The sequence below is a fragment of the Bemisia tabaci genome, chromosome 6 (assembly GCF_918797505.1).
Source record: "Bemisia tabaci chromosome 6, PGI_BMITA_v3".
Classification (NCBI taxonomy): Eukaryota; Metazoa; Arthropoda; class Insecta; order Hemiptera; family Aleyrodidae; genus Bemisia; species Bemisia tabaci.
In genome coordinates this window covers 12,813,575-12,840,799 of record NC_092798.1, presented here as the reverse complement: position 1 = coordinate 12,840,799, position 27,225 = coordinate 12,813,575, and the positions used below count along the sequence as shown (strand labels likewise).

The following is a 27,225-nucleotide window of genomic DNA, read 5'->3' as shown; positions in this document are numbered from 1 at the left end:
AGCCCAGATTAGGGGCGTGAAACTCCTGAAAATGACCAAACTTTGAGGAATGAATGCACTGTGCGGAGTGACAATGCAGAAAGCGCAAGAACCGAAACCGGGTGTAAAATCAAGTTGCAAGAGATCGGTTCCTTCGAAAGAAAGTCCAAACTCAAAAGTTTGCAAGGCTACATCGAATTTTCGGGCGATATAATCTTCAATATAGTCGCTGATGACTACACCAGTCCCCTCCAAATACAGCGATATGTCTACATTTACTCGTTCGAAAGTGCAATTTATGGAATTCTCCAAAAGTTGCAGGGAAGGATACAAAAGGAAAGTCCAGAGATCCGATCCGAGAGAACTAACAACTTTTTTACTGGGTGTGCGGTAACTTTCGTAAAATCTCACAGTTTTTTTATTCATATTTTTCAGAGAGAAGTCTAGAAATCTCATATCAGCCTCGCCTCCGTACGAAAGGATACTTTCCGTGAATGGATCGTATCTCTCACAGCGGTCGGGGTGGCAAATGACGGTTTTCTGCCCTTTGAACAGGCGCCAGAATAATTTGAAACAGAAAACCAGGCCGTCCGAGGTATTTTGCACTATGCTTTTCTTGGACTCTTTAGTCAACCCATAGGTGTTGTTGTCAAAAATTCTCGGTACAATTTTTTTCCTCAGATCGAGTGCATTTAGGGCAGGATTTTTTACGATAAATATAAGGTAGTTTTGAGAGTTCCAGATGCAGTTTACACGGAAAAAACAAGACTAGTGTTGAGCACTACTGGCCGTTTAGTGGGGAGTAGTTGAGGGCTGGCGTCTAAGCGCTGTACAGCTCAACACCGGAAGGCAGTACAGGTGGGCACTGAACATGAGTAGTGCTAATCAGATGCCGCGAGACGTAGTTGCGCTTAACAGGTGTAAATTCACCCACAATACGTCGGAGTCACCATAGCCTGGTGGTAACGCGCTGGTCTTCCACCGGCGCTATACGAGTTCGTTCCCAGGCGGAGGCGTTTCATGTGTTACGCTCGCTCCAAAGTCACTTTAGGGCTTGACACTACTTCTTCCTTAGTGACCCAGCCTCGAGCTGTTTAGTGCCCAGCACTCCTCTGACTTGGTGGCTCCATTTGACCTAACCCTCGTTAGTGTCCAGCACTAACATGTAGATCCCAACCCTAAGCTCGTTTTTTCCGTGTAGGCGCAAACCACGAGTCAAATTTACGATTTGGTCTGTTAAAGTTACGCTGCTATCGAGTTCTGCAGATGTTATTTTTACTTCTTCATCGCATGATTTCCCTATCCGAGAAAAAAGCAAACGACCATCGACCATGACGCAATAATTTGTTAAATTCCTCGCAAACTCATGCTCATATCCGTGAAAGACTGATAAGTTATCAGGGGGGCCCGATGCTGATGAATTTGTAACTGGCTTTTCACATATTTGTATTGAGTGGAAAAATAAATTCATCAATTCATCCAAGTCGTCTATAAAAAAAGTGATTATTTTGGGGTGTTGATTTACCACTAGATTGGCGGATTTTGAGTGGTGTGCGATCAGACAAGTCTGAATCGAGGATTGATGAATTTGATGAAGCAATTGGGAGATTTGAGGATCTGAGTTGAAATTCATAATGTGAAGCAAACGGGAATATGAATTTTGAACTATTTTATGGAGTAAATTATATCCTATTGAAAGGTGAGGCCCCGGATTTTGATCCAAAGCCGACTTTATCCGTAGCGAGGCGTGAAGATTAAAAACAGTTTGTATCTGTAAAATAAACATCAGCTTGAAAAAGATGTACATTTTAAATAGAGAGACAATGTTTAACTTGACACCGCAGGTGATTTGCCCTAAAAAAGTTGAATGAAAAATTAAGTCAACCACTCTTGAGATCACTTCACTAAAAAAAATTGGAGTCTTTATGAAAAAAAAATTGATAAAAATTGGTTTTTGAGTTTTTCGGGGAGATAATCAGCTTCAAATGTCCACTGTAAATTTCACTGAAATTGAGCAGAGGAATCTACCAAACATCATCACGCGAATGAATTTTTGCGCAGTGCCCCTGTAACTTACTAAACATTTGAATTGCATATTCATATACGTGTGGTATTTTCCTGACTAGTATTTACAGACTTTTGAGGACACGCGACTTAAAAAGTGTTTTCACGAAAAGGTTACAAGGTAATGCGGAAAAACTGACGAAAAATAACATACACTCGTCATTTTTAGACTGGGCACTCGTAACAGCAAAATACCAATTGACTTGATTCGAACGGTATACCTGCGCACATTGATTCCTCTCAAACCCACTGAACTAAATACTGCTAAATAACTTTAGTTTAGCTGAGGAAATCAACTTTTTGATCGATAAAACGCAGAGTAAATATTACACACATTGAAAACACAAATATCCGGGCTAGTGGATTTTTTTTATTTTTATTTTTTTTTTTAAGTTTTACCTTCACCACATTACCACACTTGGTAACCTGGTAATTTATTGTCTTGATTGTGCAGAATAGCTGAGGCAATTTTGAAACGGGCTACGTATTTTTTTAGTTTCATCATCGATGCATTAAATATAGCCATAAAGAACTATTCCGATGATCTGACAAGGACAAGAATATAACATCCGGTTATCATGAGCGGACGGAAGATTGTAATGCGGAGTGCCTACGCCGGCAGTTTCAGGCGTTTTATGTGGTGTTCAGATCGTGTGGAGCAGTTTTCAAACGAAAATGTAGAACTGTGAACTGCCTTTGACCTCGGGTATGGGTATGATATAAGTTAGAAGTTATTGCTATGAAAAGAGCTCCTCTTTGCAGTGTTTTCGATATATTTCAAATTTTGTCATACTTTACCGATTGCTCCTTTGATATAATGAGACCGTGCGCGGCACTGAGATGCCCAAAAATATCGAAACAGACCAAGTTTACGAAATTTTGAAGTTTGTGAAGGAAAGCAGTTAAAAGAGAGAAGTGCATTTAAAGTTGAAAACTAAGCGTTTCGAGCCTCAGATCGTCGAAAATCTCAACGGTCAACTTCCCGACCCAACTCGAGAAAAATCATCTCGTGTAGAAGTATTTTGCCTCCGTGAATCAAGATTTTTCTCTTAGTGAACAATCCCACTTGCAATGTTCTACGATGCTAAAATATTCATACAAAATTAAGGTATTTTCTGGATTCTGCTTGAGTTAGAACTTATTTTTTGCTGCCTCACAAACAATGAGTGTGAATCATGCATTTATTGAACCCCAAAAGCAGGTATCCTTATTTGCGGTGTTGCAAATGTGTCAAATTTTGGCATTTTTGGTATTCATTTATTTGATGTAATCGCAGTTGAGAAAATCAAATAATTTTAGTCTAATTTTGAGGGAATTGTGTGAGTCATTTCTACAGCGCCCTAGGATGCGCTATGACAAGGGCGACACCTTACCGCCACTGAAATCTGTCAAGGAAGAGATTTTCCAGAAGCCGGCATCATTCTTTGTCTATATCCATGCCTTCAATATACCTACACTGATAGAAATGTTTGTGTTCTTGCATAAATATTTTTTGTTAATATAGGAGGTAAAATCCAAACCAACACACATTTTGTGTTGATTTTGGTATACAGTTTACGTGAATTTAGTGCAGGGAACAATGGAGGGATACTCGGAAAATACATTCCTTTGATTGCGACGTTAGTATTCACCACTCGTTTTTTTAACAAATTTCTTCAAGAAAACTAGCAGGCATTTTCTCTTGAAATTGTCAACCGAAGGCTAGGTTATTATGTCTTTTATCTCCCAGATTAACTAAACGTTTGTGTTGAAATTTCTCTCTGTGTATTAGTGAGAACTTTTTGTATTTTTAGCTAGCCCCTTCTCCGTCATATCCTATATTTAGACATATTTCTGCCAAACGGAACTATGTGCATTAAGGCATGAGCCTTGAGGCCCATAAGAATATATGCACCACAGGGCTCAAGTCATAATGCACACAGTCCCGTTTGACAGAAAAACGTTCAATTATCCCTATCCATCAATGATGTACCACCGAAATAAAACACACACACATTTTTCCTGATCAATAGATGAGAACCAAGCATCACAACACACTCTAGCAATCGAGGAAATCAGGGAGCCGAGCCATAGTGAAGTTTTCAGATGATCAAATGAGCGGGACAGTTTCCTCACTCGGTGAGAACGAACCGAATCCGAATTTAAATTTCGATTTGTAGGTGAATTTGTGGTTCTTTTATGGAGTTGTGTCTTACACAGAGTGCTCATTACATCGTTTACTTTCATAATATATATTTTCCGATCTATTTTCATGAAAATTCCTTAAAAATCGGCCAATTTTGCAGTTAAAACGACAACCTCAGCTCGTTTTGCGGCTTGGATCTGCTTAAATGCCGCCAACTTGAGTCATTTATGCCTGCACCAAGTTTGAAACAATGTCGCCAAAATCACCGAAAGTATCAGATTAAGAAAGTGGTATCTCGGAAGTTTCTCGTTGCGTTAAGAAAACTACTTTTTTTCCCTTTATTAAGTAATGATACATAATATTAACAAATTTAATATGGACTAATAAACATTAACTTTAAAATTATATTGATTTACTTAACAAAGACCCCGGCACCGCCTGGTGGCATTACATCGGGGGGGTTTTTGGCTGTTAAAGGGGTAGAATTATTAATCTTATTGCTAGAAGTCTTAAAAAATGATATCTTATCTTCTACTGTTTCTTTTATATATCTATAGCCTAAGTTCCATTTTTCCCTACTCTCTAACATTAACTTTAATAAATTATGTGCATTAATATTTTGTTTCATTTCTAATTCTAACTTACCCCTACGATCAAAATTAAGATTACATAAAAAGAAAGCATGGTTTGGAGTGTCTATTTCGCCGCATACACAATTGGGAGAATCGATTAAATGTATTGAAGATGTATTGAAGATGATTTGATTAAATGTATATTTAAGTAACTGCCGAAAGAAAACTATTTGTTTTGTGAGGAGTCGCAAAAATCCACAAATTACACGTGAAACATCTTTGAAAAGTTCAAAAGTTATCAAGAAATAGGAAGATTGTGTGTTGTCTACTCAGAATCAACAAATCTAAACTTTTCGCATCAAAGAATTCCAAGTTTCATGAAAATCAATTGACCCATCAAAAACCAACAAATCGTTCGACCAATTAGAAAATAAAGTTAGATTCTAAAAATAACCCTCTCTCCTTTGATGAACGCTATTTGTGAATACGAATTTTGAAATTGAATAAAAAACTCATCGGACAGCCGTTAATTTACACTCTGGTAAGCTCTGTGACTGTCGAGTTTAAATATAACAAAAAAGTACGCGCTCTCTCACCGTGGATATAAATGTTACCCTAGCTTTAGTTTTTAGATAATTTGATCAATGACGGACATTAACTTGCACTGGCTAAATTAAACACCAATACAATAATTAAATTTACCATCATTTTATCACTATCTCAATATTCAGGTAGCAATAATTTTCAATTTCTTCATTTTTCACGATTGAAAAACTAAACTGCCTCCTGTTTTCTGTTACCCACATAATTTAGATACATTTCGATTCCATCTCATTCTTAAATTTTCCATTCAAATTGTATCTTTTTACTTCTACTTTCAGCTAAAAGCTATCTGATGCCGCACAGCCTATAGTTACTTAAGAATACTGCGTATCACTAAAATCTACTTCTAACATCATTTTTTCTGCTTCTCCGACAAAATGCCGTCGATATGGTTCCTTCATAAGTTTGGCATCAGAGAGTCAAACATCAGGCTGGTCTTAACGCGTTGGGCCGTTCGAGTTGATGGAGTCTATTCTAAACTTTTGATACGCCCTAAACTTTAATACGGTTGCCTTGGTTACTACACGTTAGATAGTCACGAGCCTAAACATGCAACTCTTTCAAGTTGGTAGCACTGATTATATGCATCAACATAAATTAAGAACACTCGTTTCCTATGAATGGACGTATTTATGCTAAAAGGAACTATGTTACACGCAAACCCTATGCACATAGTTCCTTTCAGCATAAATAGGTCCAAATATTGATAAAAAACGAGGGACACCTTTAATTTTGATAGGCAGCACTACACGGTCGCATCGATGCACAGTGGAGCGAACTAATAGAAGAGATCGGACACGAAATTTTGGGCCAAAATTTCAAAATTTCATGTTGTATGTATCTCGTCCCAAATTCAGATTCAAAGGGTGTTTCTGAAAGAAAATTTCACGAAAAAAGCAACGTTATACCACACTTAAACTTTTTTGTTATGCATATTTTCGAAAATATAAGCTTTCAAAGTTTACAGATTTTTTCCGACTTCTCTTATTGACATGGTCAAGTGTGCGATGTCCCATTTTCATCACCTCATTTTGATCATGGAAACAGAGCCTAATAAAAATCAGTACACATTTATAGGCGGAACTAGGATTATTTATGAAGGGGGGTCATGAGGCACCTCATTAAGGGGGTGGGGGCACAGAGAGACACCCCACCAAGAAGGTCTGGGGGTTACCCAAAGGGCGGCTCCGAGGGACTTTTTTGGTTGAGGGTTGCGAGGGTTCTTCAGAGGGTTGCGTTAAGGGGAGCCAAGAAGCCTTTCGGATAAAATTTTGGAAACTTGAGTCGTCTCAGGGGGAATTTTGAACTGTTTTTATCGAAAAAATCGACCGAGATACAGTTTCAAACATGGGATGACATCTACGTCGTTTCTTTTGCAAAATCCCTCCGAAGGTTCCAATGGCCAAAGAAGCGTTCATAAAGTAAGTAACGCGTTTTTTTCCAGTAGCTGCTGTTATTAACCCTGGAGAAAAAATTTCGAGCAGTTTGGCGTATTTATATGCCAAAGAAAGCGATAAATCCTCCGATAATCCAGAACTTTGGTCCACTGGACCGCGTTCAGCAAAAAGGAACTAAGCCACATTAGCTAGTGCCGAATTTAGCAGGGCAATTTAACCGCGCTGTTTACAAGAGAAAGTTTGTGCGGACTTCTCTGAAAATTCTAAGGAAACTGCTTCGTACGGCACAGAAAGTTCTCTGAAATTTGCACAAAAATCCGCACAACAGTGGTCATGTAAAAATTTAAGTTGCTCGATTAAATTTGGCGATAGCTGATGTGGCTTGATTCATTTCTGCTTGTCGCGGTCTGATTGTATTTTTATGACAGATTTTACCTACGTTAATCATGTTTTTTGGCCAGGAGAAGTTAATGTGATCCACGACCATTCATTTTTACTCATAACTTAGTCCTGTGAGTTTACGATATGTACAACGAGTTTAGCGTGAAATTTTGATTTTTCCAGGTATAATGCTGGCCGATTGGTCTATGTCTGCATTTCCGGGCTGAACCTGGGAGAAAACGTTCCAGGTCTCATTCATAAACAGAGAAAAGCCTGAACGAGATGAACCTAAGTGAATCGGTTGATTCTAAAACCACAAATGTGCACGTCATCCGATCAGCCATAGAATGTGAGCATTCTTATGAAGCTTAAATCTCATCAAAAATGGACTTTAGGTTTAAGCATCGACCGATTCAAGTGTATGATCGACTGCTCACACCTGTTCGAGTCCGATAGCTATCGGTATAGCTTCCTTGTATGATCATGAGCTGAAAATCCGCCTGAATTATATTGATCGAATAGGGAATAGGCGGATTTTATTTTCACCATCCGGCAGTTGCGCTGACTACGACTGTCGACTGTCACTCCCCGCGCCAAATAAATCAATTTCCCCGTTCTCGCGTACTGATAAGCGGAGTGCGAATTCATAAATCACACGCCTGAGTGTCATTGTGCACTAAATTGAGTGCATTTTTCATGGGCTCTAATGTAGGGTAAGGGATTTTTAAGAGGGATTTCGCAACGGTGACTGATAAAACGTGGCGCGAAGTCTGTCTTCGAAACTCACCTTTCGCCGGTATTTGGACGGTGGCGGTGTCAGAAAAATTGCGTGCGGCAACTTCAAATTGGACTAAATTCTGGACTGATAAAAATGTAAACTTTATAGGCCTGTTGCCCGCAGACTTCCTCAGGTTTTTCTTCGAAGAAAAGTATTGAAAGTAAATAAACATAAAAATGATAAAAGAATTATGGTCAATAGTAGTAAAAGTCTCAATTTTAACTTTACACAGAGAAAAAGTTCGGTCGTATGTACCAACGTTCAGTGTTCCATATTATCCCAACTAATTCGGTTTGTCACACTCAATTTTCAGTTTATCAAACCAAACTCCCGGTGAAACCGAACTTGTGCCGTGTGCGGTAAAGTGAACTGACGGACAAAGTTTGATCATATATACCGAACGTTCGGTTACACAAACCGAAAGCTCAGTTTGACAAACCGAATATTTGGGATGATATGGAACACCAAACGCTCCGTTCGGTTCACGTGACCGAATTTTTTATCAATGTATCCAGAACACTTTCTGATGTTTCTTTTCGTGCAACTCGGTACACTTTTGCGCCATTCCAAAGATGATAGGGTAATCCGACGTGAACACACGTTGTTGTTCTCCCAAAAATGCACATTTTTGACGTCAACGATCCGCTTTTTCTCCTCCTCGGACGCGATAGTCACGTCACGGAAACCCGTTGCACACGTTTACGTACGAACATGCATCGAAGAAAAAATTAGCACGAAGCGGCTCTGCACACAGCGAAACCCCGCCCCGACCTGGAGACTGCAGCCACCTTTTCATTCATAATTCCGCTTACGTGCGACCCAAGGTGACGTCATGACGAACGTCAGACGTCAGGCTCGCGTCGGGTGAACAATACTCGCGATTCGCGTCGCGTGCCGTCGGGTGTAGGTCAAACCGAGTGACGCTCTTCAAGTGGCGTCTGCGAGACTCCGGAAACCCTGTGACGTCACTTTTTGTCCGGTCCTCAATACTGCAGTGGTGAGGAAGAACGCCGTATGAGCCATCAGACGTTGCCATGTTTCCTTCGATAAAAAACCGAATTTACTGGGAAAATTATGAATATTTTTCCCAAAATTTTTTAGACTATTCTGAACGCAATTTAATCTAAAACACCTGAAAATTTCAAGGGAAAATATGCATGAATGTCTTCGTAAATACATGTTTCATCAAGGGAAATTTGGCAACTCACGAATGTCCATACGGCGTTTTTCATTAGCACGGTAGTATAGAGGATGGAGATCCAAGTTTTCCGGAAAAGTGCAAAGTCCGGATAGTCAGTAACGGGAAAGCTACCGGTGGTACTTTAACGTGTGGCTGGTTAGTGGTTACCTTGTTATATCGACGGTGCAAGTCGGCAATCACATAACTCGTTTGCGGTGTCTGAAAATCTCCGCCTCTAAGTTATTTTTTTAAAAGAGAACAAATTGACATCATTCCTTGAAATTTATGCAGAATTTTCTTCGCACGAAGAAGAAAAATCACGGAAATTTTAAAGAATTGCCGTTGAGTAGTTTTCCGTTTAAAAAATAAAGTATGACAGGAAGTCTGCGACGTCGCAAACCGAGTTATGTGATTGCCGACTTTCACCGTCGATATGTGCATGTGTGTGTGTTTTCCTATCGAAGTTTCCCAAGAAGACTCCCACCGAGATCCATGGGTGAGGATCTCATCTGAAGTGGATCCAGCAATTTGGCAACACCGGGTTTCCTCCATTTAAACCCGTGTTAAGTAATCGATTCTTTTCGGAGCACTTGGCCCCTCCAATAATCGATACATTTCCATAAGTTTAAATGGAGGAAACCCAGTTTTGCCAAATTGCTGGATCCGCCAATGGATCTCAGGTGTAGCGTTAGCGTGACGTAGAGATCCTTCCGCGAGGGTTCGTGTAACATTAAGAATCCCCTACTTCTGATGATGCGATTGGAAATGCGGTGTCTTCCGAACAGCGAGAATGGTAAGTAATGTCAAACGCACAAAAAAATTGACAGGCGGGTCGTGATTGGTCGCGCATGAAACTTGGAAGGCCCGGAAAATAGTGATCGTCAATAGGAAAGTCGGCAAAATCGGGGTGTTTTCTCTTTTATGAATAAACCTGTGGTAAAAATCACGTGCTTTTCATCGAATCGATGTAAAATTAAAATTGCGGAAATTGATAGTACAGAGCCATGAAAATATCATATTCTAGGAATGTCTGGGGAAAAAGGGATTTTAAAATGGGAAGATCAATTTGAAAAATGGGAAGGCTAAGAACTTTTTGCATCACCAATATTGTCATTCATTTATTTGTTAGTTTTATAAAATGTTCGATTTTAACGCCCTTTGTACCTATCACTTACAAAATAGGTACATAAATGTGTTTGTTCAAGGGAATATGGGCCTTACTTCACAAAAACTCAAAATTGAGTTGTTGAGTTGTTCAATTGTTGGTGACAGAAGATAGATGAACGTTTTGCAAACATTTCGAGATAGAATAAAAAATTTGAAACTAAATGGCGTCATGGCGATTGCCAGATCGTGTTTAAAATTCAGCACATTTCACAGCAACTAGTTAAGAATGTAAAATATTCATATTTGTTCATACAACCTGGCAACTTTGGCTTTCTAGTGAGCGTAAAGCTGAACTAAACCGCTTGCAATTTGAAACATATAAGCTGAATGGAACTATGTTGCACAGTTGCACACAAACCCTATATGCACATAGTTCCTTTGAGCATAAATAATACGTCTAATTAATTACTCAGATTACTTAAAAAAGTATCCTGCCATTATCGCAAAATCTGAGTTTTGGACCCAATTTGACAAACATGCTTCTACGAAAAATTTTCTCGCCGTAAGCAGTCACATAATGTGTTTAATTGATACATTTTTAAACTTTTCTGCAAATTGATCTATATTGTGAGAGGGACGAGAGTTTCAAAATGGTATTTGAACTTCACCATGCACCATGAACTAATTACGCTTAAAAATTATGCTTTGGCGCCTTAAAACAAGGATCGCTTCGCTACATGTGGGACGCAAAAAATTGGCTATTTATTATCCCATTTGCGGCCTGTCTCCTTGCATTATCGCCTCCTTTATTTTCGAATACCTGCATGGCTTTTGAAACTTGAATCAGACTCATAAAAAATATATGTTTCCAGGCCACGGAGCTCCAAAAATGCTGAAATTAGATTGGTTAGGACCCTTGATCAGAGTTTTAAGCTCCCCACTCTCTTTTTAATTACGTGTTCGTTGTCTTATCAAGCAATTAACCATTCGATCACCGATGATAATAATATTATTATTAACGAAGACTAGGGGCTCATGGGGCTGCTTCGCAGCCCCTTATTTTTCCTGTACACTTTTCACTTTCACATGTTTTTTTTTTTTTTATTTATTTTCATTTAATTTTCTGTTTTGTCTTTGAATCGGGTCTAATTATTTCTTTGAGAGAATAAATATAACAAATGTTTTCAAAAATTGTAATTTTATTTAGTAAACTTTAAACTAAAATTTTGTTTTAATCTTCATACAAAATTATTTTTCAAATATTTAAAAAATATTTCAATATTTTCAATATTTTTCAATATTTTTATTTATCAATATTTTATTTTCAATATTTTCAATATTTCAATATTTTACAAAATCTTACACCATTAACTAATCCACCACCCAAATTCATATAATTAAAATTAGTAAAAATTATTATTATTTTAACAAAATCATAACTGAAAAGTTCAATTTTTAAATTAAAAAAAATAAATCAGAAGAAAAAGGATGAAATGAAAATGGAAATTAATAATAAACATATTTATACACATTGAAAAGAAACAGCGTGAAAAGTTCTGATCGAAAATGAGAAAAAAAAAACTTGGAGGTTATTGCCTTAATGAGGAAAAATTGGCAATAGGAAAAAGATGGAACCAATCATGAAAAACCGTAAAAAAAAAAAAAAAAAAAACGCGGGAAAAGAAAAATGTAAGTTGATGGCAGTTGAGTGTTGGAAGTAACCTCACTTAATGATGATTGTTGAATGAAAACAGCTGATAAAAAGACAGCAAACAGTAAAGTAAGATGCGTAGCAACAAAACTTTTCCGAAAAACAAAAAACAAAAAACCCCCACTTCCCCTCATCCAATTTATGAGTTTTTAGGGATTTAAAAATCGGGGACGAACCCCAGAAAATAATTTATAGTTTTCCCCGAAGCATTGAGAACAACACCTTTCAAATGAACCAACGCCCCTCGCAATTAGTACAGTGGTTGATTCACAATTTCATTCTATTTTTCAAATTAAATATTAAGATACGCGCCGCGAATTTCAATCATTGGAGGTCATATTTGGCAACACCGATACTCCGCCCCTAAGGCACCGCATCAATACACGCTGGCTCACTCAAGGTCAAGAATGCAGGTCCGTGACCAACCAGTTGAACTTTGGTATTTTTAACGGAGCTTTAAGTATCAACAATCTTGCATTCACTGTCATCTGGGGGCGTAGCTCAAATGGTAGAGCGCTCGCTTAGCATGCGAGAGGTACCGGGATCGATACCCGGCGCCTCCACAGAATTTTGGATCCTCTCTGCCCTTAAGTACGGTAGAACTTGGAAACTAACGTATCGGAGCAAACAGCTAAATGACACGTTTGGGAATGCGCCGGTTTGGTAAATATTTTAGAACGTCAATTTAAAAATTAAAGGGGTGAGATATTTTCCTCAGAATATTAAGCTTTTTCTGAAATTCCCTCCTCTTTGAGAAAAGTGATACCCTAGAAACATTTTCAAGCTCAATTTGGTTCGGATAAGGTCATTCTTGTGTCAATTGATGCTTTGATTTTCGACGATTCCGATTAAAAATGTAACTTACTTTGTTTATTTGTCGATCATGAAGAATCAAAAATCATCTCATCACACTCAAACCACAGGAAATTTTGATTGGGAGGAAAGTTGAGCTTACTCAAGAACCCGCGCTAATAGGCGAAACGAAGGAAATGTTTTCTTTACTTTTTCTCTTCGGAATCATCAGACACCATACTCCTGCTTCCGGAGGATCTCTACCATGACAGATTCCTGTGGCGGGTAGGCGTCTCAGAGCGCCCCAGCGCGCCGTAAAAGCGGCTTTTACATACGTACATCATCAGACAACACTGAAATATTATAGGACTGACCTGTTGAATAACTCAATCTTTGAAGCGTGGAACTGAATAAGGGTCAGAACGAACAAATTGAGATCCTCCCTACTCCCTGCAACAGGTGGAAACTTCTAACTTTAAGGGCACATCATAAGACATACACCTCTCATACTCTTTTAACTTTTGAAATCACCACTCGAAACGTTGATGATACATGCCACGTGTGGGTCGCCTTCGATTTTGCCCCATAGGCAATGAACATACCGGGAAACACGTATAGTTATCGATTCGAAAAACTAACATTTAAACCTTGTTTAATAGAAACTCGCCGGTTTGCATCAAATTTGAACCTCGATGTTCGGAATATTTCTCAATGAGACTCAATTTTAGGACGGAATTTAACAACTATTATCAGGTTCGAAATAATTTTTCTCGATTTTGAATTTTTGACAGGAGAATATTCACCATTAATTGAATTCAAAATCAATACCTATGAAATGCGACTTGGAGCGCTTTTGTTAACCTCGATCTGTTTTATCTCGCTCCATCAGCTTTCATTGAACAGTGTTACGTAAGCTTTCTATTCCCTTAGCAACTTTTGAGGTAGTGGACCTCTAAACAAGGTATGAATTAAATTCACTCTTCAAAATGTCAGGAAGAAAACGAATCACGCAACGCGGGAAGTATTATAATCAATTCCTAGACATGTTACAAGTATTAACAGTCAACATTGATTAAATTCCAAAATAACGAAGTAACGTCAATTTTATTCTAGCTATTTGATCAAGATTGACTTTAAACACTTATATCTGCACATAATTGTTCAGGAGCAGATTTGCAAACTTCTCGTTGTGTGATTTTGTTTCTTTCGTGAAATTTTGAAAAGAAAAAAATGTTGCGCGGTTATTTAATTAAGCTTTGTCTAGAGGTACATTATAAAAACTTTTGTAGGGGACAGCCACAAGACAATATAGTAAAAACGAAATATAATCTCGCGCACTCACTTGCGCTGTTTAACAATTTTATGGGAAATCGCTGCTGGCTGATGATGGGTCATCTCGACCCCGAAACGCGGCCCATAAAATTGTCAAATAGCGCAAGTGAGTACGCGAAATTTTATCTCGTTTTTAGAGATACATTGCATCTCGAAAGTCTCAACCTTCAAAATTATTCCAGCGAGGCCCCCTAAATCCCCCCTCCCCGCTCCCAAGGCCTTGGTGAGGAATACCTCTCTGTGGTGCTTATCTTAGGGCCTCCTACTTTCACAATGCTCACTGCTTCGAACAAAAAATTTAAAACGTTCAATTTTTCCCAAACATTCTTCCACAAATCCCTATTCCTGCTCAAATATGTTTGCCCTCCCCCGTTCCAGCTGACTTTATCATACTTACATTTTAACTTCTGACCATCTTTAACTTCATCAACTTCTGGCCAAAGTCAACTCAGGTGGATTCTGAGAGTAAAAAAATTAAAAAAATCAATATTTTCGAACATTCTCCCAAAAATCCCTAGTCCTGCTCAAAAATTTTTGCCCTTCCCCCTACCTGCTGACTTTATTATCCTTAAATTTAACTTCTGGTGCCATAGTCAACTCAGCTGGCTTCTGAAGTTCAGAGTTTACAAAAATGACAAAAATTTAAAGAAATTTCAAAAATAACTCAATTTCATCTCAATTATGATCGCCAACCCCTCCCTTCCCTCCGCCTCGCTGACTTCATAATATTTCATTCCATTTCTGATGCCATAGTCAACTGAGCTGACTTAATATCGCAGCTCCATCTGATAGAGAACCAGTGAACTGATTTCAGCGTCCAAACGACCACACCCAGCGGCGCGGCGGCCGCGCTGTGCCGCGTCGCGCGTTGTCGGGCGTCAACATTCACCGATCGGTAATTACACCTCAGCGCTGCTGCTCCACGTCTACTTGCTGACTCAAGGCGAGTCCACCACGTCCACGTCCACCCAGTTCAACTTTCGATTGTCCCAAGACGCTTTAAATATCAACAATCTCTCAATTCGTCTCATCTGGGGGCGTAGCTCAAATGGTAGAGCGCTCGCTTAGCATGCGAGAGGTACCGGGATCGATACCCGGCGCCTCCATCCCATTTTTGGCTATCTACACATTTCAAGCAAATCCTCGTGATTAAAAATAGCCATAAGAACGAACACCGAAAATTCACGGCTGTTCATCATGTGTCACATGGGTGTTGAATAGAAGTAGAAAAGTGCGCGGTTGTGAATCGAAGATAGCCTCCTCACTTTTTTTTAAAAAAAAAATGCCACTCGTAAAAAACTTTTAAATCGGTACTTGTGATTTTTTAGTTAATTTTTCTTGCAGTAATTTGATTTCGCAGACCAAAAACTTCCTTGAAAGTAGATATTCAATCTCTGAAAAAGAACATTTTGCAAAAATGTCAAATTTGAGTTTTTCGCCTAGTCGCGCCAAAAAAAAGTACCAGTATTATGAGCATAAGTTTTTGGAAGCATACTTAACATTGATTATGATGTAACGTTTTAAAACGACCTGTCAAGTGTTTTCAAGAGAGGTAGATGAAATGACTCTTCTTCCGATGACGGGGTTGGCACCGATTCCCGGACATCGTAACCCGGCCGTAACATATCCATCCTCACTGTGTTTTTTCCCGTAATGCAATCAGTGCCGATGGTTCAAAATTCACCTGTTTCGCTTTTATGTCACTCATGGCCGCATTTACCTACTTGCCGCCCATAAGCCGCCTGCATTTTCCCGCCCTCTTCTCATTCATTTTGAAACATCAATAAAAACCATCAAGTGAACGTGCCGGAGGGAGAAGAGTGCATAAAACGCGTTCACTCGTGTTGGACACATTTTTTGCGTAAGCCCTGTCAACACTACTAGCAAAAGTTCAGTTCCGTAAACCTATCTCTGTGGGGACAAGGCCTTTCATTTGTAAGAAATGAACTAAAAAATTAAGAAAGAACAAACATAAATGTGGTTTCATAATTGTAACTTCCGCCACCGTGCCGCGCTGACCACACTGTATTTGGCGCAATGCGTGAAGTATTCATGTAGTCTTGCAGGCACTGTGCGTTTCACGCCGCGCCGACCGCTGCTGACCGTACTGTGTTTGACGCAATGCGTGAAGTATTCATGCAGTCTCGTAGGCGCTAATATTTGTTACATGCCGACCGCCGCGTCGAGGGATTCTCCTATTCATCTCAAATCCTCGTCATTATTTCTCTTTGCGCCGCGCCGCTCCAGGCCAAATTACGTGTTTGGTTTCTCTCTTAACTCAACTAATTAAAGGTGCGCAGTCTTTTGTATCACCGAAATACGACAAACTTAGAAATTAATGGACTCTCAGGAAATGAGAGACTTTGTCACCTTTTATTGTTTGTAATTTTTTTCTGAATCCGATTTTTTTGTACCTGCATTTCAAAAAATTGCAAAATTTGGCGCCTTCTAATTTTGCCGCCATGGGCCGCGGCCCATGTGGCCAACTGGCCACCCCCTTAATCCGGCCCTGATGTTACTGATTTTTCCATCTTACGATGTTCCTGTGGGAATTGCACGAGACATCTGGTGAAAACATAAAAATTTGAAAGTTTGCTAATCGGGTAAACCAGCGATTTGATACCTAACATAAAAAATCATTTTTCATTCCAGTTTTGGTCTCTTTTTTCGATTAATTAACTTCTCCTCTAGTTCTTATTTATTCTCTCATACCGTCTGATCTATCTCTGTATGTGCACCACTCCAGCCAATTCGATAAATAAGATGACAAACCTTCCATATTTATCAAAATAGAAGAAAAGGATAAAGTGCGAATAGCCCCGATGATGGTGCCTTTTGCGCTTTGATGATAAGGGTATGAACAAATCTGATTGAGCGCAGAGATAGAAAAACGGAGATGAATTGTGAACACACTATGACTATAGAGATGCAACGTAGCAAGAGAAAACTAGAGGAGAGATATACGTTTTTAAAAAAGTCGATCCCGACAATACACTGCGCGGAGGGAGACCGGAGAACCGGTCACCAGTGTGCGGTGGTCGAACTCCCGAAATTAATCACAGCGCCACTCTGTCTGGGATGTATGGGAAACACGCGAACATTGCCAGCTCGTAGCAGCGCGTCTTGCTTAGATTCGTCAAACTTTGACCAGTCCGCGTTAAGGGTGGTAATCGTTTCGATCGACATGAATGGGTATTTTGCACGCAAAAGACACACCTAAGTGAATAGATTCCCTATAGCAGTGGCGTGGCGTGCTATGCGATCTATCGATATTTCCCCATTTGAAGCTGTGGTTAATAATCGATTATTAAGGTGTTCGCTGCGAACACCCTGTTTATCGATAGTTTTCCATAGGTTTAAATGACCGATCAACCGATATATCGCAAAGCACGCCACGCCACTGCCCTATAGGTAGAGGAAATCACGATAGGCCGACCGGAAAAGTTTGAAAGCCACAAGTCTCGAGTGGTTTTCGAACTTTTCCGTTGGACCTATCTTAATTGGACCGCGTCAAGCAGAAAGGAACCAAAGCCAAATCGGCTATTGCCAAATTTCATTGGGCAATTCAATTTTTTACCTGAAAACGGTTGTGCGAAAACGTGTGTAACTTTCAGTAAATTTTCTGCCCAGTGCGAGATAAATTCCTTGACAATTTCAAAGGAATCCGCACAAAATCTCTAATAAAAAATTAAATTGCCCGGCTTTTGGTAATAGCAGCTGCGGCTTGGTTCCTTTCTGCTAAACGTGGTCAAATGGAGATATTGCATATGTTAGGGATTTGCGATTTAACTGTTGATTCTTATGTGAAATTTTGCAAGAAGCACGATGGTGCCACTAGTTTTCTCTGAAATCAACTCCCCAGCTCAAAAAAAGCTCTCAAAGTGGGGCCAAAACGGAGGGGATATCCTACCCTACCCTGAGAGTCTACCTCTACATCAAGACAAACTCTCCATGCACTGATAGGGAGCAAATACATTGACAGGGCTGCCACTTTATTTGGGAACTCCAAAACTGATAACACAGCAACCCTACTAATGTATTTGCTCCCTATCTTTGCATGGAGAGTTTGTCTTGATGTAGAGGTGGACTCTCAGGGTAGGGTGGGATACCCCCTCCATTTTGGCCTCACTTTGAGAGCTTTTTTTGAGCTTGGGAGTTGATTTCAGAGAAAACCAGTGGGACCATCGTGTTTCTCGCAAACTTTTACATAAGAATCAACGGTCAAATTGCAAATTCCTCACACATGCAACATCTCCATTTTCTTTATACATATAGTGCGAAGTAAATTCCTTAAAATTTTTGTAAAACGTTTTCTCGTAAAAAAATGAACTGCCCAGTTAAATTTGGCAATGGCTGATGTGGCTAGGTTCCTTTCTACTAAACGTGGTCCAAAAACGTTTTGCAGAAAAACTCAGCGTGGGACCTTACGTCGTTTCTGCGACAACTATGTCTCGATTGTCGAGCATCTGTGTTCGATGTCTCGATTATTGCCAACCCAATTTTGACCATTCAAATACCAACGCTTTGCGGGACGAACCTGACAACGCGGACTCCGGTGAGCCCGAGCGGGAGGTGGAGTTTGCCTGAAAGGTCTCACGATTTTTGAACGTGACACCTGTAATACTCCCTCAATGCCTTTACTCAATTGAAGTCGGCGCGGCGTTGTGGCCGCTCTGTGGCGCCGCGACGCGACGCTTGCATGGTGCGTCCTTGACAGTTGCCAATGAGCTCGAGGTACATTAAGACCCCAACGAAGATAAGCTTGCAGGTGGACTACATTTTGCCGTAAGAAATTCTTAGTTGGACAGAGTTTAATAGAAACGCGTTATATCGTGCTCTGGAAAAAATGATCTGGGGAGAGTTTTGAATTAAGCTATAGCCGTATACTGAAAAAAAAAAGTTTAGCAAATCCGAACTAGTTAGGATCATATGGAACCACGTTTTGTTTGGTTCACACAACCGAAGTATTCAGTCTGTTCAACCAAACTGTTCGGTTTGAGCGACCGAACCATTACAAATTCTTATAGTTTGGTCCAGCGGACCGAACAGTTCGGTTGAACAGACCGAATAATTAGGTTGTGTGTACCGAACAAAACGTGGTTCCATGTAATCCAGGATCCTAACTAGTTCGAATTTACTTTTTCTTTCAGTGTAAATCTCCCGTCAAAAATTCAAACCTAATAGTCGTTAAACGTCGTCCTTGCATTGAATCTTAAGGAGGAATTCAAACGCATTAAGAGGATATGAAATTATTTTACAAAGGTCAAAATGCAGATTTGCACAAAAAGTCTTACTTTTAATTTATTTTTATTTTTTTTAATTTATTCTCTTGCTACACCGTGGAAATTCTCCATTCAAGAATTTAAGGTAACATCATTCCCCTATTTGATAGGCTTTTGACTGTAGGGTTTCCGTCATTTTTTAGAAAATTTATACGTACCCTTTAGAAGGCTAGAGATAAAAAAAAAAAAATAAATGAGATAATGAAAATTTTAGAATAACGCCCTTAAGCAATTCAAAGTTGGTAAATTTTTCGGTATGTCTTTACTTACAACTTTCATAAAGAGCATTATATCTTCTCTTGCAAATTCTCCATTCAGTCCATATGATCGGACTAATTCTTCAGTGGGTAAAATAGTGTTATTTGTTGACGGTCGTTCGACAGAAGAGCGCAGAGGTTTTAACGATCAACCCGGGGACCAGCTCTGCCTTGCTAGCGAAAAACGCCGTATAAGCCTTCAAAAGTTGCCAAATTCCCTTCAATGAAAAACAAATTTACCGAAAAAATTTTGAATATTTTTCTTCGACATTCTTGGACAATTTCGTTCGAAGTTCAATCTGAAATATCTGAAAATTCCATGGAAAAAAATGAATGTCTGTCCTCTAAAACACACGATTTAATCCAGGAAATTTGGCAATGCTTGAAGGTGCATACGGCGTTTTTCCTTGGGGTCGGCCGCAGAGCACAGTCGCGCCGAAAAGAGAAAACTTATCCGCAATTATTACCCAGTTGTCAGCTGTCACGGTTATGATGGATGCCGCTTCGCAAATAACGTCGCTCCTATGACGTAAGGGCGTAACTCCATTTCGACATGAGCCTTGAAAAGCACGGAGTTATATGGGAAGGATGGCTCACGTTGCAAACTCGGCCTGGCCGCGGTTCCGTCTCCATCTTCATCCCACTCGATTATTTATTCCGATCGCGCAGTTTCGTACACCTATCCCGAGCCGCACATCCCAAAACAACGAACGCCCCACTCGGAATACATTGCACATGCGTTGTTTTGGATCTGGAGCCCTTTCGCAACCGGCCGCCGTCAAAAGTCCGCCTTTGCACCGCGCTCGGACCGGCTTTTTTGGAAGTCGCGTCGGGTCTCCTTCTCAAAGAGACAGATAGAGACCGCGACAGGTGGAAACTTTTACTTTCGGGGCTCCATCGCCGGTGCTTTGCGATAATCGATTGATCTACCGTTTAAAACTATGGAAAAGGATCGATTATTAGGGTGTTCGCAGCGAACACCCTAATGATCGATTCTTTACCATAGGTTTAAATGGGGAAATATCGATAATCGATCATCCACGCCTCGCCACTGTCCATCACTCATCCCTTGTTCTTGGTGCTTGTTGAGTAACGTGTTGAGCAATCCAGTTCACGGGCAAAAAATGACTGGTTTTCAGTAACGAAGTGGAAAGATCTAACACAATCTGGCCGCTCCTGTCATGTCGGGTGGCTTTTCGATAAATCGTCGAAAGTTCCATTTAAATTGGACGTATTTCTGCCGAACGAAACTATGAGCATTATGTCGTGAGCCCTGTTATGCGTATATTCTTTTGGGTCTCAGGGCTCATGTCTTAATGCACATAGTTCCATTTGGCAGACATACGTTAAAGTGAGGTTTTCGGCCACTTCGCCTTGAATGACTTTCGACAAATCGCCGAATTATAAGCTTTCATTTACACCATCGGTTTTAATCATGTTTTTGCATCTGGAGTAAGAATGTTGCGATAAAATTTAGTGATAGTTGATTTCAGCGTCAAGAGAGGCGACTTTAAAGTTATGTTACGTCGCAATAGAAAGAATGAGAGCGCCCTTGATTAGCGGCAAATGCGACGAACACTCTGCAAACATTCTAACTCCTGGATGCAACTATTCGAGCGCCAAAGATATCCGTGCTGCATACGTACGAAACTGAAGGCGTTTTGACTGTCCTGGCATTCACCACTTCACTCGCAGCTCGCCGAACCGCGGGCTCACTGCGACGATCCAAAATGGCAACTACAAAAACATCTCCAGGGCACGAATTCTGCGTTCCGAAGGAAGAACGCCGTATGAGCCTTCAGAGGTTGCCAAATATCCTTTGATAGAATGTAAATATTCAGGGAATTCTGGGCAAATTTTTTTAAAAAAAAACTTTAGAGAATTTTATTTGCGACCAGATCTGAATCATCTAAACATTTCAGGGGAAAATATGCATAACACTCCTCAAAAAGAAGCATTTTATCTGAGGAAATTTGGCAACTCCCGAGTGTTCATACGGCGTTTTTCCTTACCACGCACGGTGGATCGAGTCAATGGTACAGGTCGGTCATGGGCGATTCGGGCGAATCGCATTTTTTAAGGGTCAAAAGTGTTCCTCAAGAGTTATATTTTAAGGATCTGACATTGATTTGGAACGAAACATGTTCATTTTTATGACAGAAGGCATCAAAGAGGGGCTTTGCGTAACTTTTCATTTTAGCGACAAATCGTCCGAGTCTTTCTATTCCATTTAACTTGCTTCTGTTTAAATTAATGCTAATTTCATTGACATATTCTTGTTCTTCAGAGTCTGGAGAACACATTGCACTAGTAATTTTTTGTATTTGGCCCATTTTTTAATGATTATGTTTGCGCTAATGTGCTCATCTCAAAAAGCGAAAAAAAAAGTTTAGGTAAACTTTTAACTACCCATCCGCCACCATCCGCCAGAAAAATTTGTATAGGCATGTTCGTAGGAGTCCTGAGAATACGATCCCGCAAAATTTGGGTGCCACTTTGCGCCACTTTGGCCGTGACGTCACTTTTTCTGTTGCGTTCCGAGATTGTGCGCGAGCCTTATCTCGAAAATCAAGCGACCGGTTAGCTGCCGCGGCACTTAGCTTGCTTCTGTTTAAATTAATGCTGGTTTCATTAATTGATTCTTATTTTCCAGAGTCTAGAGAACACATACCGCTAATAATTTTTTGTATTCGGCCCATTTTTTCAATGATTATGTTTGCACTAATGTGCTTATATCAAAATGCAGAAAAAAAAGTTAAGGTAAACTTTTAACTACCCATCCGCCACCATCCGCCAGAAAAATTTGTATAGGCATGTTCGTAGGAGTCCTGAGAATACGATCCCGCAAAATTTGGGTGCCACTTTGCGCCACTTTGGCCGTGACGTCACTTTTTCTGTTGCATTCCGAGATTGCGCGCGAGCTTTATCTCGAAAACCAAGCGACCAGTGAGCTCTCGTAACTGCTAAATGACCCAGGTAGGTATGATTCCTGTTCATCGGAAACTGAAAAACAAGTTTTACCATCTAAACGTGCTCTTTGGCCCGTTTTTCGTATTTTCATTATTTCCTAAACTACATATCTATAGGAGAACTAAAAAAAAAAGTCGGGCATATTTACACTCGGACATCCCTTCATATCCCTTATAGAAAGCTTTTTTGGGACGTATGCGTAGATAGCTTGAGGAAACTTTTAACAAGTAACCCCCCCCCCCCTTTTCTTGCCTGGCCCCTGACTATGATGCCATTTTATCTGTTGGCCTCCGCGATCGCGCGCGACCGGTCACTGGTGAACTCTGATAACTGATGCTTCTTTCAAATACGTACATATTTTTTAATTTTTCACCTATTTCGATGTAAACAAAGTGCAGTTAGTGCGAAACTAATTACACTGCGAGTACGTTTTAACGTTACAAGTCCGGGAAATTGTGGAATTTTTGCGGTTTTTTGCATTGCTTGTTTTTTAAGTTTGATGCGGTTTGAGAGCGGAAGACGAGGATGAGAGTGATGGGGAACTGAATATGAAGAAGAAGAATAAGGAGAAGCAGATGACAGATGACTGTTACATGCATGTTTAAATTTTTTTTCTTTTCTTTTTTTTTTCTAGCCATCTAGTGTTTTTTCTACTCTAAGTCCCTGTTCCGTCCTTTGAATGTAAATATGAATTTAAAGTAAAAGTGATCTTGAATATTTTCAAAGAATTCATAAATGTATTTCATTTGTTTTCTCACCGATCTTTATGCATAAGAATGATATCTTAATACAAAGTTTCGAAATTAACTTTGCAGTGAAGGGAATGATTTATCTGATGCAGCAGCTCATAACTGGGGAGGTATTTTTGCGTATTTGTGACACTTATTAGTAAGTTTTCATAATTTTATTCATAATTTATCCTCTTCCATCATGGAAAATTAAAAACTCTGTCCTACGAAGTAAAACACAGACGCCTAAACTTTGCACCTGTATAGTTTTCCCGACAAAATGCACAAATACGGGTCTTTAGGTACGTTGTTCACCAAAAATAACATCAAAAATGAATTCTACGCGAAAAATTACATGAGATTGACGGTACATAATCGATCAAATGACCAGGAATATTCGTTATCCTCGTAACATTGGAAGCGCAACGCTCCATGACCGACCTCTCCCATTGACTCGATCCACCGTGCCACGGTGGAATAGTTGCATACAGGGGTAGGGTGTGAGTACCTTTTGTGTCTCAGTTTTGATGTCGCGATATGCTGAGCATGATTTGTAGAACAACTGTTCATGTCTGAGAGATGTCCTCATGTACTCGAAGTATAAATGAAGAATTGAAGCCCGCTGCGAAATGAAACGAGCATTGCAGAGATTTCGAACAATTTTTTACTAAAACTGCAGGTCTAGATCTTAAAATTGTTTCTCGAAATGCGTGTCTAAATTTGTGATTTCTGAAACGCTATATTTTTCAGTGTAGCATTTCTGAGGTTAACTTTTTGAAATGAAACATACTAAAAAAAAAACTCCGGCCGTGGAAGCCGTATTAGCGGGCTTTATAGACATACTGTCAGCGCTCCAGGCTCAGGGGCCAAAAGTTCCGGGCGTAGCATCCGCACAATTAAAGATACGACTTCAGCACCCGGAATTTTCGGTTTCTGAGCCCGGGACGGACGGTATGTCTGAATAGCCCGTAACTTTTTTTTCATTGAACTTCGCGGGAAAGAGGGGAATTCCTTCGCGTGATCTTTAGGATTTTTAATTTTATATTTTTACTCCAAATAATTAACCAATAACGACAGTTCTACATCGAAAAAAAAGTGAAGTTGATTTAACATTCTAGATGTAAACAAAAAGTGAGCGAGAACTCATAAAATGCTGAATCACCCGGTACAGCAGTTATTTTAGCAATGCCAAGATGTAAAACCTACAGCTAGGGCGGGCAATTCAGCATTTTAAAAATTCTCTCACACTTTTTTTACATCTAGATTGTTAAATCAACTTCACTTTTTTTTCGGTGTAAGTGCAATATCCGAGACAAAAAAACCAATTCCCTCACCACTGACCGTAACCGATAACTCCGATTAAATGCTCGGCCGATGCGGTGCGGTGCGAAACACACGCGTCCGTCCGCGACCGGCCAATTTCGATAGTCCAATACCCCCGCCCCCGCCCCGACGCGCAGTGAAAGTGGCGAGGCAAAGTCGCGAGCTTTCGGCCGGTAGTGCAGGGCCGTAGCGAGGGGGGGGGGGGGGGGGGGGGGGAGTCGAGGCGACAGCCAGCGGGAAGCCGAGCCGCTAGTGTTGAGCAGTCCTCCAGTCGCGCCGGGCAGTGCGCTCCTTCGCTCGTCGCCGCAGCGGGAGCTCGACTTTTCGTTCGCGTTCAAGTTTCGAGGTTAGGTATCGTGGTTGCTTTTTCGTTCTCTTAGAAAGTTCGCTCCGAAGCTTCGATCCCAGTCGCATCCCTAATTTCAAAAAGTTTACTAGAATGTGCGGACTGGTGAAGTTCAACTAAGAACATGTGCGAATTTTTCTCTGATAAAAGTAGGTAATATCGTAAAACAATTTTTGTTTTGTTTTTGGTCTCTCATGTTGCGGAAAGTGTGATCAGCCGGTAAACGTAAACGTACCTGAAGAAATAAAGACCTTAATTCGAGCTTTGTGAACGGTCGGAAAGTCTGTGATAATATGCATATTCATGAAGTATAAATAAGAATACGTAAAAGACGTTTCTCTATTCAAGATAATAACAAACTCGTGAATAGTTTACTTCAATCGTTGCGAAAAAAAACCTATCTCATTAGTCGGCAGATAAAAAGTGTCTCAAGACGTGTTTTTTCGAGAATTGCAACATCAAGTATAGAACTCCGTTCGCGTTTGAATGACTTGAGGTTTTCACAGCCCAAAATGAAAAGCCCATGATGTTTACGTAATACGTCCAATGGCAAACAACCCAACATCCTAGTGATATTCCTTTCTGTTTACTTTAACAGCTGACTGTAAACAGTGTGCGATAAAAGGCAACTATGCTTTTTCGGATCGAAATTGTGTCTCATCGAGGAAGAACATCGCGTTTGGGATAAGTTTGTGTTCCGGCCTTGCGCCGAGAGGATTTCTCAAGGAAAATCAGGAATTTTAAAGAGGAAGACACTGCCAGGATAACAATCTCGATGACTAATTATTGATGAAGAGTGCTCGTGTTTTTTGCTTTGTCAACTATTGTGTGCGCTTGCTATCGTAGATTTTCGGTCTCGCAATCAGCCGCTATAAATGAACACTCGTGAACAATAGAGTGTCGAAACTTTCAAAATTCAAAGCTCTGAAAATGCTACGCACGAGTTCCGCTCATTCCTTTGCGGGCTTTGAAAGTATATAGCTACAACCGCGGAGTAACCTTTGATTCAGCACCGGGTCGCGTCGAAAAAAAAACTTGTTGAGCCTTGCGGACCATCACTTCGCGCGCTTGTAATAATTGTCTCGTCAGGAACTTTGAGCGGAATCTCGCGCAGTTCAAAAGTGCTCTCATTCGAAAAATGTACGAGCCTTTGTAATTTGTTTTTAATTGCACGGCCGTGATATTAAGATCCATCTGATAAATTAATGTCACCCAATTTTAAGCTCGGTCTAATCGCTGTAAAAGAAGTATGCGTGCCAATTTAATTAAGACAATCTCCCTTAAGTGTGATTTGGACTGATAAATACTTGAATCTCCTCCTTAGAATATTGAATGAAACATCTTAGGTCTCCTTTTTGCGTGACTTAAGATGATTAATGAACACTTTGGTTAATTCCATTGCTCGGTTTTTATCATAGTCGCCACTTATTTTATCAAACTCATTTACGCCGACTTACCGCGTTACAGATTCCCCTTTGTGTAAGCTCAGTCATACACTGGAAAAAAACACATTGGATCTAGAGTCCAGATTCTTGAAAACATTTACAAGAAAAAAATACTCTTGATTCAATCAGATTTAAGCTTAAATCAAAAGGAAATCCGCTCAAATTAAGAGGCGTGGTTCTTGATTTAAGCAAGAATCCGATTGAATCAAAAGTATTTTTTCTTGTCGATGTTTTTAAGAGTCTGGACTCAAGATCCAATTTGCTTTTTTTTCCAGTGTGGCAGACTTGTTACAGAGCCACGATGTCCGAGTCTGTAAACTGTATAATACCAGGAATGTTGTTATCCAACGGTGCAATAAATCGATTTTTAGCCGTATAACTGTATCAGGCAAATGTGTTATAACTCACAATCGGTTTTGTTTGATCAGGGAGAAGATGAGGTTTGACAATCCGACTCTACCGAATGTCAACATTTAGGTTTAAATTCTTTTAGATTCCTCTGTTTCACTTGAAATCCCTTGTTATGCCCGCAAGATGCGAGCACCCCTCACCTGTTCATAACATTTTCTAGGGGAAGAGGCGGGTGAAATGAGTTTTACTCGCAACGCGGCCGTATTATTTATGTACATTTTACATAGAGAAGCCATACAAAGTTGACATATTTTAATTTCTTTACGTTTGGCAGACACTATGCGACAAAATTCGCTATATCGCCAACATCAAGGCCATGATGAATCTAAATTTTAACGAACTGATTCATAGTAGGAGGTACTCTATTGAACTAATAACCAGAAATTAACAAGAGGATTTAGTAAGATTTACAAGTGTGAACAAATTGATAACACTCACGAGT

General features: G+C 39.9%; 1 protein-coding gene and 2 non-coding genes across 6 annotated transcripts in view; all 3 read left to right on the top strand.

Annotated features, from left to right (window-relative positions):
* Window positions 1–12,387: 12,387 nt before the first annotated feature.
* TRNAA-AGC (transfer RNA alanine (anticodon AGC)) lies at window positions 12,388–12,460 on the top strand. The gene has a single exon. It is a non-coding gene; the product is annotated as a tRNA-Ala (tRNA).
* Window positions 12,461–15,054: 2,594 nt separating this feature from the next.
* TRNAA-AGC (transfer RNA alanine (anticodon AGC)) lies at window positions 15,055–15,127 on the top strand. The gene has a single exon. It is a non-coding gene; the product is annotated as a tRNA-Ala (tRNA).
* Window positions 15,128–24,820: 9,693 nt separating this feature from the next.
* Window positions 24,821–27,225, top strand: part of Pde8 (phosphodiesterase 8) — a 347,707-nt gene continuing 345,302 nt past the window's right edge. Inside the window, exon 1 of one of the 4 annotated variants that reach the window (XM_019059152.2) lies at window positions 24,821–25,076. The gene's annotated coding sequence lies outside the window, so the exon portion shown is untranslated. Of the gene's footprint in view, window positions 25,089–27,225 lie in introns of all 4 variants that reach the window. The other 3 variants (XM_019059151.2, XM_019059153.2, XM_072301501.1) reach the window with 3 other exon arrangements.